This window comes from Cololabis saira, unplaced genomic scaffold (genome assembly GCF_033807715.1).
Source record: "Cololabis saira isolate AMF1-May2022 unplaced genomic scaffold, fColSai1.1 scf134, whole genome shotgun sequence".
In the NCBI taxonomy this organism is placed as follows: domain Eukaryota; kingdom Metazoa; phylum Chordata; class Actinopteri; order Beloniformes; family Belonidae; genus Cololabis; species Cololabis saira.
This window is the reverse complement of record NW_026906298.1, coordinates 35001-49674: the sequence shown is the minus strand read 5'-3', so window position 1 is coordinate 49674 and position 14674 is coordinate 35001.

Here is a 14674-nt window from a genome sequence, read left to right as displayed (position 1 = left end):
TCAAATCAACTATATAGACTCCCTCCTTCAATTTTCTGACGTTTTCAATAGCTTGCCTTAAAAAATCAGAAGGTAAAACAGTGTTTTCACAAAAATCCGCTTTTATCTCAGCCAGAAACAGTAATTTTCAACCTGAAACACAGGTAAGTGGTTTGGTGAGTCCAATAATGAAATTAGTCACTCAAATCAACTATATAGACTCTCTCCTTCAATTTTCTGACGTTTTCCATAGCTTGCCTTAAAAAATCAGAAGGTAAAACAGTGTTATCACAGAAATCCGCTTTTTGGCTGTTTCTCAGCGAGAGACAGTTATTTTGAACCTGAAACACAGGTCTCCCCCCCCCCCACCCATTACCGGGACCGCATCACTGCGCCGTGCTGTGGACAAAATGAGGTACTGCACATTCGCCTAAAAGGCAGAATGACAGCATTAAAATGTCTCCAACTGCTCTGAAATAAAGTGTAAAAATCTGAAAATAAACACAATTCCTTCACAAAAATGGGCTTTGTCTTTTGAGCATTTTTTTCCTTCATTTGCTTCCGCCAAATTAGAAACATGACAAGAAAAAAAGGGAAAATCTCACTCCAGACTCAGCCAAAAACAGCAGCCGAAATGCCGCATTAAAATTGCTCAAACTTGTCTAAAATCACAATCTAAAAATCTAAAAATGATCAAAATGGCTTAGCAATGATGCAGCCTGCCTTTTGCACGTGTTTTTCCTGGCTTTACTTCAGCAAAATGAAAGAAAAGAGGAGAAAATTGCACTTCAGCCAGGGTTAAAAAGCAGCAGAAATACTGCATTAAAATGCCTCCAACTTGTCTAAAATGACATTTAAAAATCTAAAAATGATCAAAATGACTTAGAAATGATGGGGCCCTCCTTTTGCATATTTTTTGACTGGCTTTACTCCACCAGAATTGAAAATATCAGCAGAAAAGAGGGGGGAAATTGCAGTGTTGTCTGCCCTGGAGAAGTTTCTTTTTTTGCCCACAAGATGGAGGCAGAGCTCCACAGATGAATTTAGCTGCACTCAGTTGGAACTTTGAAAACTTTCTTTTCAAAAATCCGCTTTTATCTCAGCCAGAAACAGTCATTTTCAACCTGAAGCACAGGTAAGTGGTTTGGTGAGTCCAATAATGAAATTAGTCACTCAAATCAACTATATAGACTCTCTCCTTCAATTTTCTGACGTTTTCCATAGCTTGCCTTAAAAAATCAGAAGGTAAAACAGTGTTATCACAGAAATCCGCTTTTTGGCTGTTTCTCAGCAAGAAACAGTCATTTTCAACCTGAAGCACAGGTAAGTGGTTTGCTGAGTCAAATAATGAAAGGAGTCACTCAAATAGACTATATAGACTCCTTCCTTCAATTTTCTGACGTTTTCAATAGCTTGTCTTAAAAAATCAGAAGGTAAAACAATGTTTTCACAAAAATCCGCTTTTATCTCAGCCAGAAACAGTCATTTTTAACCTGAAACACAGGTAAGTGGTTTGCTGAGTCCAATAATGAAATGAGTCACTCAAATCAACTATATAGACTCCCTCCTTCAATTTTCTGACGTTTTCAATAGCTTGCCTTAAAAAATCAGAAGGTAAAACAGTGTTTTCACAAAAATCCGCTTTTATCTCAGCCAGAAACAGTAATTTTCAACCTGAAACACAGGTAAGTGGTTTGGTGAGTCCAATAATGAAATTAGTCACTCAAATCAACTATATAGACTCTCTCCTTCAATTTTCTGACGTTTTCCATAGCTTGCCTTAAAAAATCAGAAGGTAAAACAGTGTTATCACAGAAATCCGCTTTTTGGCTGTTTCTCAGCGAGAGACAGTTATTTTGAACCTGAAACACAGGTCTCCCCCCCCCCCCACCCATTACCGGGACCGCATCACTGCGCCGTGCTGTGGACAAAATGAGGTACTGCACATTCGCCTAAAAGGCAGAATGACAGCATTAAAATGTCTCCAACTGCTCTGAAATAAAGTGTAAAAATCTGAAAATAAACACAATTCCTTCACAAAAATGGGCTTTGTCTTTTGAGCATTTTTTTCCTTCATTTGCTTCAGCCAAATTAGAAACATGAGAAGAAAAGAGGGGAAAATCTCACTCCAGACTCAGCCAAAAACAGCAGCCGAAATGCCGCATTAAAATTACTCAAACTTGTCTAAAATCACAATCTAAAAATCTAAAAATGATCAAACTGGCATAGCAATGATGCGGCCTGCCTTTTGCACGTGTTTTTCCTGGCTTTACTTCAGCAAAATGAAAGAAAAGAGGAGAAAATTGCACTTCAGCCAGGGTTAAAAAGCAGCAGAAATACTGCATTAAAATGCCTCCAACTTGTCTAAAACGACATTTAAAAATCTAAAAATGATCAAAATGACTTAGAAATGATGGGGCCCTCCTTTTGCATATTTTTTGACTGGCTTTACTCCACCAGAATTGAAAATATCAGCAGAAAAGAGGGGGGAAATTGCAGTGTTGTCTGCCCTGGAGAAGTTTCTTTTTTTGCCCACAAGATGGAGGCAGAGCTCCACAGATGAATTTAGCTGCACTCAGTTGGAACTTTGAAAACTTTCTTTTCAAAAATCCGCTTTTATCTCAGCCAGAAACAGTCATTTTCAACCTGAAGCACAGGTAAGTGGTTTGGTGAGTCCAATAATGAAATTAGTCACTCAAATCAACTATATAGACTCTCTCCTTCAATTTTCTGACGTTTTCCATAGCTTGCCTTAAAAAATCAGAAGGTAAAACAGTGTTATCACAGAAATCCGCTTTTTGGCTGTTTCTCAGCGAGAGACAGTTATTTTGAACCTGAAACACAGGTCTCCCCCCCCCCCCACCCATTACCGGGACCGCATCACTGCGCCGTGCTGTGGACAAAATGAGGTACTGCACATTCGCCTAAAAGGCAGAATGACAGCATTAAAATGTCTCCAACTGCTCTCAAATAAAGTGTAAAAATCTGAAAATAAACACAATTCCTTCACAAAAATGGACTTTGTCTTTTGAGCATCTTTTGCCTTCATTTGCTTCAGCCAAATTAGAAACATGAGAAGAAAAGAGAGGAAAATCTCACTCCAGACTCAGCCAAAAACAGCAGCCGAAGTGCCGCATTAAAATTGCTCAAACTTGTCTAAAATCACAATCTAAAAATCTAAAAATGATCAAAATGGCTTAGCAATGATGCAGCCTTCCTTTTGCACGTGTTTTTCCTGGCTTTACTTCAGCAAAATGAAAGAAAAGAGGAGAAAATTGCACTTCAGCCAGGGTTAAAAAGCAGCAGAAATACTGCATTAAAAGGCCCCCAACTTGTCTAAAATGACATTTAAAAATCTAAAAATGATCAAAATGACTTAGAAATTATGGGGCCCTCCTTTTGCATATTTTTTGACTGGCTTTATTCCACCAGAATTGAAAATATCAGCAGAAAAGAGGGGGAAAATTGCAGTGTTGTCTGCCCTGGAGAAGTTTCTTTTTTTGCCCACAAGATGGAGGCAGAGCTCCACGGATGAATTTAGCTGCACTCAGTTGGAACTTTGAAAACTTTCTAAGTGTTTTGGTGAATCCATTAATGAAAGGAGTCACTCTTTCAATAGCTTGTCTTAAAAAATCAGAAGGTAAAACAGTGTTTTCACAAAAATCCGCTTTTAGCTGTAGCTCAGCCAGAAACAGTCATTTTCAACCTGAAACACAGGTAAGTTGTTTGGTGAGTCCAATAATGAAATGATTCACTCAAATCAACTATATAGACTCCCTCCTTCAATTTTCTGACGTTTTCAATAGCTTGTCTTAAAAAATCAGAAGGTAAAACAGTGTTTTCACAAAAATCCGCTTTTAGCTGTATCTCAGCCAGAAACAGTCATTTTCAACCTGATACACAGGTAAGTTGTTTGGTGAGTCCAATAATGAAATGAGTCACTCAAATCAACTATATAGACCCCCTCCTTCAATTTTCTGACGTTTTCAATAGCTTGCCTTAAAAAATCAGAAGGTAAAACAGTGTTTTCACAAAAATCCGCTTTTATCTCAGTCAGAAACAGTCATTTTCAACCTGAAACACAGGTAATTCAATTCAATTCAATTCAATTTTATTTATATAGCGTCTAATACAACAGAGTTGTCTCTAGACGCTTTACAGAGACCCACACCCAGAACATGACCCCCGAGCAGTTATTACATAAACAATGGCAGGTAAAAACTCCCCTAGTGGGAGAAAAACCTTAAGCCAAACAGTGGCAAGGAAAAACTCCCCTTTAGGAGGGAAGAAACCTTGAGCAGGACCAGGCTCATAAGGGGGGACCCTCCTGCCGAGGGCCAGACTGGTGGGTCAGGGACGGCAACAGCACAGCAGGCAGGTGGAAGCAGCCACGGGATGACCAGGGGTGGGGACCGCAGGCAGGTGGAAGCAGCAACGGGATGACCGGGGGTGGGGACCGCAGGCCAGCACGCAGCTCCCGAAGCTCCGGCCCAATCAGCAAGTCCCAGGTTGGGGTGCAGGGTCGGGGAAAGACTTGTGCTCCGTAATGCAAGCTACAAGCCACCCACGACCACCTGCAGGTTCCGGTGTCCGGCAAAGGATGCTGCAACATGGACAAAAGAGAGAAAAGGTAAGTGGTTTGGTGAGTCCAATAATGAAATTAGTCACTCAAATCAACTATATAGACTCTCTCCTTCAATTTTCTGACGTTTTCCATAGGTTGCCTTAAAAAATCAGAAGGTAAAACAGTGTTTTCACAAAAATCCGCTTTTATCTCAGCCAGAAACAGTCATTTTCAACCTGAAACACAGGTAAGTGGTTTGGTGAGTCAAATAATGAAATGAGTCTCTCAAATCAACTACATAGACTCCTTTCTCCAATTTTCTGACGTTTTAAATAGCTTGCCTTGAAAAATCAGAAGGTAAATCAATGTTATGACAGAAATCCGCTTTTTGGCATTTTCTCAGCGAGAAACAGTCATTTTGTACCTGAAACACTGTAAGTGGTTTGGTGAGTCCAATAATGAAATGAGTCTCTCAAATCAACTACATAGACTCCTTTCTCCAATTTTCTGACGTTTTCAATAGCTTGCCTTAAAAATTCAGAAGGTAAAACAATGTTATTACAGAAATCTGCTTTTTGGCAGTTTCTCAGCGAGAAACAGTCATTTTGTACCTGAAACACTGTAAGTGGTTTGGTGAGTCCAATAATGAAATGAGTCTCTCAAATCAACTACATAGACTCCTTTCTCCAATTTTCTAACGTTTTCAATAGCTTGCCTTAAAAAATCAGAAGGTAAATCAATGTTATGACAGAAATCCGCTTTTTGGCATTTTCTCAGCGAGAAACAGTCATTTTGTACCTGAAACACTATAAGTGGTTTGGTGAGTCCAATAATGAAATGAGTCTCTCAAATCAAACTACATAGACTCCTTTCTCCAATTGTCTGACGTTTTCAATAGCTTGCCTTAAAAAAATCAGAAGGTAAAACAATGTTATTACAGAAATCCGCTTTTTGGCATTTTCTCAGCGAGAAACAGTCATTTTGTACCTGAAACACTGAAAGCGGTTTGGTGAGTCCAATAATGAAACGAGTCCCTCAAATCAACTACATAGACTCCTTTCTCCAATTTTCTGACGTTTTCAATAGCTTGCCTTAAAAAATTCAGAAGGTAAATCAATGTTATGACAGAAATCCGCTTTTTGGCATTTTCTCAGCGAGAAACAGTCATTTTGTACCTGAAACACTGTAAGCGGTTTGGTGAGTCCAATAATGAAACGAGTCCCTCAAATCAACTACATAGACTCCTTTCTCCAATTTTCTAACGTTTTCAATAGCTTGCCTTAAAAAATCAGAAGGTAAATCAATGTTATGACAGAAATCCGCTTTTTGGCATTTTCTCAGCGAGAAACAGTCATTTTGTACCTGAAACACTATAAGTGGTTTGGTGAGTCCAATAATGAAATGAGTCTCTCAAATCAAACTACATAGACTCCTTTCTCCAATTTTCTGACGTTTTCAATAGCTTGCCTTAAAAAATCAGAAGGTAAAACAATGTTATTACAGAAATCCGCTTTTTGGCATTTTCTCAGCGAGAAACAGTCATTTTGTACCTGAAACACTGAAAGCGGTTTGGTGAGTCCAATAATGAAACGAGTCCCTCAAATCAACTACATAGACTCCTTTCTCCAATTTGCTGACGTTTTCAATAGCTTGCCTTAAAAAATTCAGAAGGTAAATCAATGTTATGACAGAAATCCGCTTTTTGGCATTTTCTCAGCGAGAAACAGTCATTTTGTACCTGAAACACTGTAAGCGGTTTGGTGAGTCCAATTATGAAACGAGTCCCTCAAATCAACTACATAGACTCCTTTCTCCAATTTTCTGACGTTTTCAATAGCTTGCCTTAAAAAATTCAGAAGGTAAATCAATGTTATGACAGAAATCCGCTTTTTGGCATTTTCTCAGCGAGAAACAGTCATTTTGTACCTGAAACACTGTAAGTGGTTTGGTGAGTCCAATAATGAAATGAGTCTCTCAAATCAACTACATAGACTCCTTTCTCCAATTTTCTGACGTTTTAAATAGCTTGCCTTGAAAAATCAGAAGGTAAAACAATGTTATTACAGAAATCCGCTTTTTGGCATTTTCTCAGCGAGAAACAGTCATTTTGTACCTGAAACACTGTAAGTGGTTTGGTGAGTCCAATAATGAAATGAGTCCCTCAAATCAACTACATAGACTCCTTTCTCCAATTGTCTGACGTTTTCAATAGCTTGCCTTAAAAAATCAGAAGGTAAAACAATGTTATTACAGAAATCCGCTTTTTGGCATTTTCTCAGCGAGAAACGGTCATTTTGTACCTGAAACACTGTAAGTGGTTTGGTGAGTCCAATAATGAAATGAGTCTCTCAAATCAACTACATAGACTCCTTTCTCCAATTTTCTGACGTTTTCAATAGCTTGCCTTGAAAAATCAGAAGGTAAATCAATGTTATGACAGAAATCCGCTTTTTGGCATTTTCTCAGCGAGAAACAGTCATTTTGTACCTGAAACACTGTAAGTGGTTTGGTGAGTCCAATAATGAAATGAGTCGCTCAAATCAACGACATAGACACCTTTCTCCAATTTTCTAACGTTTTCAATAGCTTGCCTTAAAAAATTCAGAAGGTAAATCAATGTTATGACAGAAATCCGCTTTTTGGCATTTTCTCAGCGAGAAACAGTCATTTTGTACCTGAAACACTGTAAGTGGTTTGGTGAGTCCAATAATGAAATGAGGCTCTCAAATCAACTACATAGACTCCTTTCTCCAATTTTCTAACGTTTTCAATAGCTTGCCTTAAAAAATCAGAAGGTAAATCAATGTTATGACAGAAATCAACTTTTTGGCATTTTCTCAGCGAGAAACAGTCATTTTGTACCTGAAACACTGTAAGTGGTTTGGTGAGTCAAATAATGAATTGAGTCTCTCAAATCAACTACATAGACTCCTTTCTCCAATTTTCTGACGTTTTCAATAGCTTGCCTTAAAAAATCAGAAGGTAAATCAACGTTATGACAGAAATCCGCTATTTGGCATTTTCTCAGCGAGAAACAGTCATTTTGTACCTGAAACACTGTAAGTGGTTTGGTTAGTCCAATAATGAAATGAGGCTCTCAAATCAACTACATAGACTCCTTTCTCCAATTTTCTGACGTTTTAAATAGCTTGCCTTGAAAAATCAGAAGGTAAATCAATGTTATGACAGAAATCCGCTTTTTGGCATTTTCTCATCGAGAAACAGTCATTTTGTACCTGAAACACTGTAAGTGGTTTGGTGAGTCAAATAATGAAATGAGTCTCTCAAATCAACTACATAGACTCCTTTCTCCAATTTTCTGACGTTTTAAATAGCTTGCCTTGAAAAATCAGAAGGTAAATCAATGTTATGACAGAAATCCGCTTTTTGGCATTTTCTCAGCGAGAAACAGTCATTTTGTACCTGAAACACTGTAAGTGGTTTGGTGAGTCCAATAATGAAATGAGTCTCTCAAATCAACTACATAGACTCCTTTCTCCAATTTTCTGACGTTTTCAATAGCTTGCCTTAAAAAATCAGAAGGTAAAACAATGTTATGACAGAAATCCGCTTTTTGGCATTTTCTCAGCGAGAAACAGTCATTTTGTACCTGAAACACTGTAAGTGGTTTGGTGAGTCCAATAATGAAATGAGTCTCTCAAATCAACTACATAGACTCCTTTCTCCAATTTTCTGACGTTTTCAATAGCTTGCCTTAAAAGTTCAGAAGGTAAAACAATGTTATTACAGAAATCCGCTTTTTGGCAGTTTCTCAGCGAGAAACAGTCATTTTGTACCTGAAACACTGTAAGTGGTTTGGTGAGTCCAATAATGAAATGAGTCTCTCAAATCAACTACATAGACTCCTTTCTCCAATTTTCTAACGTTTTCAATATCTTGCCTTAAAAAATCAGAAGGTAAATCAATGTTATGACAGAAATCCGCTTTTTGGCATTTTCTCATCGAGAAACAGTCATTTTGTACCTGAAACACTGTAAGTGGTTTGGTGAGTCAAATAATGAAATGAGTCTCTCAAATCAACTACATAGACTCCTTTCTCCAATTTTCTGACGTTTTAAATAGCTTGCCTTGAAAAATCAGAAGGTAAATCAATGTTATGACAGAAATCCGCTTTTTGGCATTTTCTCAGCGAGAAACAGTCATTTTGTACCTGAAACACTGTAAGTGGTTTGGTGAGTCCAATAATGAAATGAGTCTCTCAAATCAAACTACATAGACTCCTTTCTCCAATTTTCTGACGTTTTCAATAGCTTCCATTAAAAAATCAGAAGGTAAAACAATGTTATTACAGAAATCCGCTTTTTGGCATTTTCTCAGCGAGAAACAGTCATTTTGTACCTGAAACACTGAAAGCGGTTTGGTGAGTCCAATAATGAAACAAGTCCCTCAAATCAACTACATAGACTCCTTTCTCCAATTTTCTGACGTTTTAAATAGCTTGCCTTGAAAAATCAGAAGGTAAATCAATGTTATGACAGAAATCCGCTTTTTGGCATTTTCTCAGCGAGAAACAGTCATTTTGTACCTGAAACACTGTAAGTGATTTGGTGAGTCCAATAATGAAATGAGTCTCTCAAATCAACTACATAGACTCCTTTCTCCAATTTTCTGATGTTTTCAATAGCTTGCCTTAAAAATTCAGAAGGTAAAACAATGTTATTACAGAAATCCGCTTTTTGGCAGTTTCTCAGCGAGAAACAGTCATTTTGTACCTGAAACACTGTAAGTGGTTTGGTGAGTCCAATAATGAAATGAGTCTCTCAAATCAACTACATAGACTCCTTTCTCCAATTTTCTAACGTTTTCAATAGCTTGCCTTAAAAAATCAGAAGGTAAAACAATGTTATTACAGAAATCCGCTTTTTGGCATTTTCTCAGCGAGAAACAGTCATTTTGTACCTGAAACACTGTAAGTGGTTTGGTGAGTCCAATAATGAAATGAGTCCCTCAAATCAACTACATAGACTCCTTTCTCCAATTGTCTGACGTTTTCAATAGCTTGCCTTAAAAAATCAGAAGGTAAAACAATGTTATTACAGAAATCCGCTTTTTGGCATTTTCTCAGCGAGAAACGGTCATTTTGTACCTGAAACACTGTAAGTGGTTTGGTGAGTCCAATAATGAAATGAGTCTCTCAAATCAACTACATAGACTCCTTTCTCCAATTTTCTGACGTTTTCAATAGCTTGCCTTGAAAAATTCAGAAGGTAAATCAATGTTATGACAGAAATCCGCTTTTTGGCATTTTCTCAGCGAGAAACAGTCATTTTGTACCTGAAACACTGTAAGTGGTTTGGTGAGTCCAATAATGAAATGAGTCGCTCAAATCAACGACATAGACACCTTTCTCCAATTTTCTAACGTTTTCAATAGCTTGCCTTAAAAAATTCAGAAGGTAAATCAATGTTATGACAGAAATCCGCTTTTTGGCATTTTCTCAGCGAGAAACAGTCATTTTGTACCTGAAACACTGTAAGTGGTTTGGTGAGTCCAATAATGAAATGAGGCTCTCAAATCAACTACATAGACTCCTTTCTCCAATTTTCTAACGTTTTCAATAGCTTGCCTTAAAAAATCAGAAGGTAAATCAATGTTATGACAGAAATCAACTTTTTGGCAGTTTCTCAGCGAGAAACAGTCATTTTGTACCTGAAACACTGTAAGTGGTTTGGTGAGTCAAATAATGAAATGAGTCTCTCAAATCAACTACATAGACTCCTTTCTCCAATTTTCTGACGTTTTCAATAGCTTGCCTTAAAAAATCAGAAGGTAAATCAACGTTATGACAGAAATCCGCTATTTGGCATTTTCTCAGCGAGAAACAGTCATTTTGTACCTGAAACACTGTAAGTGGTTTGGTTAGTCCAATAATGAAATGAGGCTCTCAAATCAACTACATAGACTCCTTTCTCCAATTTTCTAACGTTTTCAATAGCTTGCCTTAAAAAATCAGAAGGTAAATCAATGTTATGACAGAAATCAACTTTTTGGCAGTTTCTCAGCGAGAAACGGTCATTTTGTACCTGAAACACTGTAAGTGGTTTGGTGAGTCAAATAATGAAATGAGTCTCTCAAATCAACTACATAGACTCCTTTCTCCAATTTTCTGACGTTTTAAATAGCTTGCCTTGAAAAATCCGAAGGTAAATCAATGTTATGACAGAAATCCGCTTTTTGGCATTTTCTCATCGAGAAACAGTCATTTTGTACGTGAAACACTGTAAGTGGTTTGGTGAGTCAAATAATGAAATGAGTCTCTCAAATCAAACTACATAGACTCCTTTCTCCAATTTTCTGACGTTTTCAATAGCTTGCCTTAAAAAATCAGAAGGTAAAACAATGTTATTACAGAAATCCGCTTTTTGGCATTTTCTCATCGAGAAACAGTCATTTTGTACCTGAAACACTGAAAGCGGTTTGGTGAGTCCAATAATGAAACAAGTCCCTCAAATCAACTACATAGACTCCTTTCTCCAATTTTCTGACGTTTTAAATAGCTTGCCTTGAAAAATCAGAAGGTAAATCAATGTTATGACAGAAATCCGCTTTTTGGCATTTTCTCAGCGAGAAACAGTCATTTTGTACCTGAAACACTGTAAGTGATTTGGTGAGTCCAATAATGAAATGAGTCTCTCAAATCAACTACATAGACTCCTTTCTCCAATTTTCTGACGTTTTCAATAGCTTGCCTTAAAAATTCAGAAGGTAAAACAATGTTATTACAGAAATCCGCTTTTTGGCATTTTCTCATCGAGAAACAGTCATTTTGTACCTGAAACACTGAAAGCGGTTTGGTGAGTCCAATAATGAAACAAGTCCCTCAAATCAACTACATAGACTCCTTTCTCCAATTTTCTGACGTTTTAAATAGCTTGCCTTGAAAAATCAGAAGGTAAATCAATGTTATGACAGAAATCCGCTTTTTGGCATTTTCTCAGCGAGAAACAGTCATTTTGTACCTGAAACACTGTAAGTGATTTGGTGAGTCCAATAATGAAATGAGTCTCTCAAATCAACTACATAGACTCCTTTCTCCAATTTTCTGACGTTTTCAATAGCTTGCCTTAAAAATTCAGAAGGTAAAACAATGTTATTACAGAAATCCGCTTTTTGGCAGTTTCTCAGCGAGAAACAGTCATTTTGTACCTGAAACACTGTAAGTGGTTTGGTGAGTCCAATAATGAAATGAGTCTCTCAAATCAACTACATAGACTCCTTTCTCCAATTTTCTAACGTTTTCAATAGCTTGCCTTAAAAAATCAGAAGGTAAATCAATGTTATGACAGAAATCCGCTTTTTGGCATTTTCTCATCGAGAAACAGTCATTTTGTACCTGAAACACTGTAAGTGGTTTGGTGAGTCCAATAATGAAACGAGTCCCTCAAATCAACTACATAGACTCCTTTCTCCAATTTTCTGACGTTTTCAATAGCTTGCCTTAAAAAATTCAGAAGGTAAATCAATGTTATGACAGAAATCCGCTTTTTGGCATTTTCTCAGCGAGAAACAGTCATTTTGTACCTGAAACACTGTAAGCGGTTTGGTGAGTCCAATAATCAAACGAGTCCCTCAAATCAACTACATAGACTCCTTTCTCCAATTTTCTGACGTTTTCAATAGCTTGCCTTAAAAAATTCAGAAGGTAAATCAATGTTATGACAGAAATCCGCTTTTTGGCATTTTCTCAGCGAGAAACAGTCATTTTGTACCTGAAACACTGTAAGTGGTTTGGTGAGTCCAATAATGAAATGAGTCTCTCAAATCAACTACATAGACTCCTTTCTCCAATTTTCTGACGTTTTAAATAGCTTGCCTTGAAAAATCAGAAGGTAAAACAATGTTATTACAGAAATCCGCTTTTTGGCATTTTCTCAGCGAGAAACAGTCATTTTGTACCTGAAACACTGTAAGTGGTTTGGTGAGTCCAATAATGAAATGAGTCTCTCAAATCAACTACATAGACTCCTTTCTCCAATTTTCTGACGTTTTAAATAGCTTGCCTTGAAAAATCAGAAGGTAAATCAATGTTATGACAGAAATCCGCTTTTTGGCATTTTCTCAGCGAGAAACAGTCATTTTGTACCTGAAACACTGTAAGTGGTTTGGTGAGTCCAATAATGAAATGAGGCTCTCAAATCAACTACATAGACTCCTTTCTCCAATTTTCTAACGTTTTCAATAGCTTGCCTTAAAAAATCAGAAGGTAAATCAATGTTATGACAGAAATCAACTTTTTGGCAGTTTGTCAGCGAGAAACAGTCAGTTATGTGACTATTTGTATAGAAATGATCTGTTTGAAGTCTTTCAGTCAGGGTTCAGAATGCATCATAGCACAGAGACAGCACTGGTTCGAGTTACGAATGACCTTCTTATGGCCTCAGATAAGGGATTAGTGTCCATATTGGTTTTACTGGACCTCAGTGCTGCTTTTGACACTGTTGATCATGGCATTTTACTGCACAGGTTAGAGCATGTTGCTGGGATTAAAGGGACAGCTCTACGTTGGTTTAAATCATATCTATCTGACAGGTTCCAGTTTGTTCATGTACATGAGGTTTCTTCAGAACAGTTAAGGGTCTGTTATGGTGTTCCGCAGGGTTCAGTGCTAGGGCCAGTCTTGTTCAGTTTATACATGCAGCCGTTGGGAAGTATAATCCAGAATCACGGCATACACTTTCATTGTTATGCTGATGATACGCAGCTCTACTTGTCTATGAAGCCGGATGAAACAGAACCGTTAGTTAAACTTCACGCATGTCTTAGGGACATCAAGGACTGGATGTCCAGAAATTTCTTGCTTCTAAATTCAGATAAAACAGAGGTTATCATTCTTGGTCCAGAGCATCTTAGGAAGGGATTAGATGGTGTTGCGATGGCTTCCAGTGCAACTGTGAGAAACCTTGGTGTTGTTTTCGATCAGGATTTGTCGTTTAAACCATATGTTAATCAGGTTTGTAAAATAGCGTTTTTCCATCTCCGTAATATTGCAAAAATTAGGAAAATCCTCTCGCAGAGGGATGCAGAGAAACTAGTTCATGCGTTTGTATCTTCTAGACTGGATTACTGTAATGTGTTATTAGCAGGATGTCCAAGTAATTTGCTGAATAGGCTCCAGCTGATCCAAAATGCAGCAGCACGAGTACTGACAGGAATTAGCAGGAGAGACCACGTCTCTCCAGTGTTAGCGTCGCTCCATTGGCTACCTGTAAAATTCAGAATTCAATTTAAAATTTTATTACTTGCATATAAAGCCCAAAACGGCTTAGCTCCGCAGTATTTACAAGATTTGATAGTGCCTTATGTTCCTGGCCGAGCTCTCCGCTCCCAGGGTGCAGGTTTACTCGTAGTTCCTAGAGTATCTAAATGTAGATTTGGAGGGCGGGCGTTCTGCTATCAGGCACCATTACTTTGGAACCAACTTCCAATCTGGGTTAAGGAGGCTGACACCACCTCCACCTTTAAAACTAAACTTAAAACCTTTCTGTTTAGTAAAGCTTATAGTTAGTGTTAAGTAAACCTCTAGCTGGTGTTGGTAAATCTCTAGGTAGTGTAAACTTTAGTGTGTTAGAGTCAGTAGTCATTGTCGCAGCTATAGAACAAAACTATAATAGTTAGTCTCAAATATAGCCTCGCGGTAGATATGCTGCTATAGGCTTATGCTGCAGGGGGGCACCGACATGATCCGCTGGGCGGTGCCTCTCACCCTTCTTCTCCTCTCCTTTTCCCTGCCTCTCTTCTCCATTACCATTTTTATTTATTATAAATATCTCATAGCTATCATTTTTGTCCATTGTTCCTGTAGTTTCTTGTGCCGGCCCCCCTTTTTTCTCTTTTGTGTATGTTTGCAGGCCGGAGCCTCAGGAGCTGCGTTCTGGCCTGTGTTCCCGGCCCTCCCCCCCCTCTGGTCATCCCATTGCTTCTTCCACCTGCCTACGTGGATGTCTGCTGTTGCTGCTTCCGCCTGCCTGCACCCCCCCCCCCCCCTCTGGTCATCCTGCTGCTGCTTCCACATGACTGTTGTGTGCTGCTGACGCCCCCCCCCCCCTCTGGTCATCCCGCTGCTGCTTCCACATGACTGTTGTGTGCTGCTGACGCCCCCCCCCCCCTCTG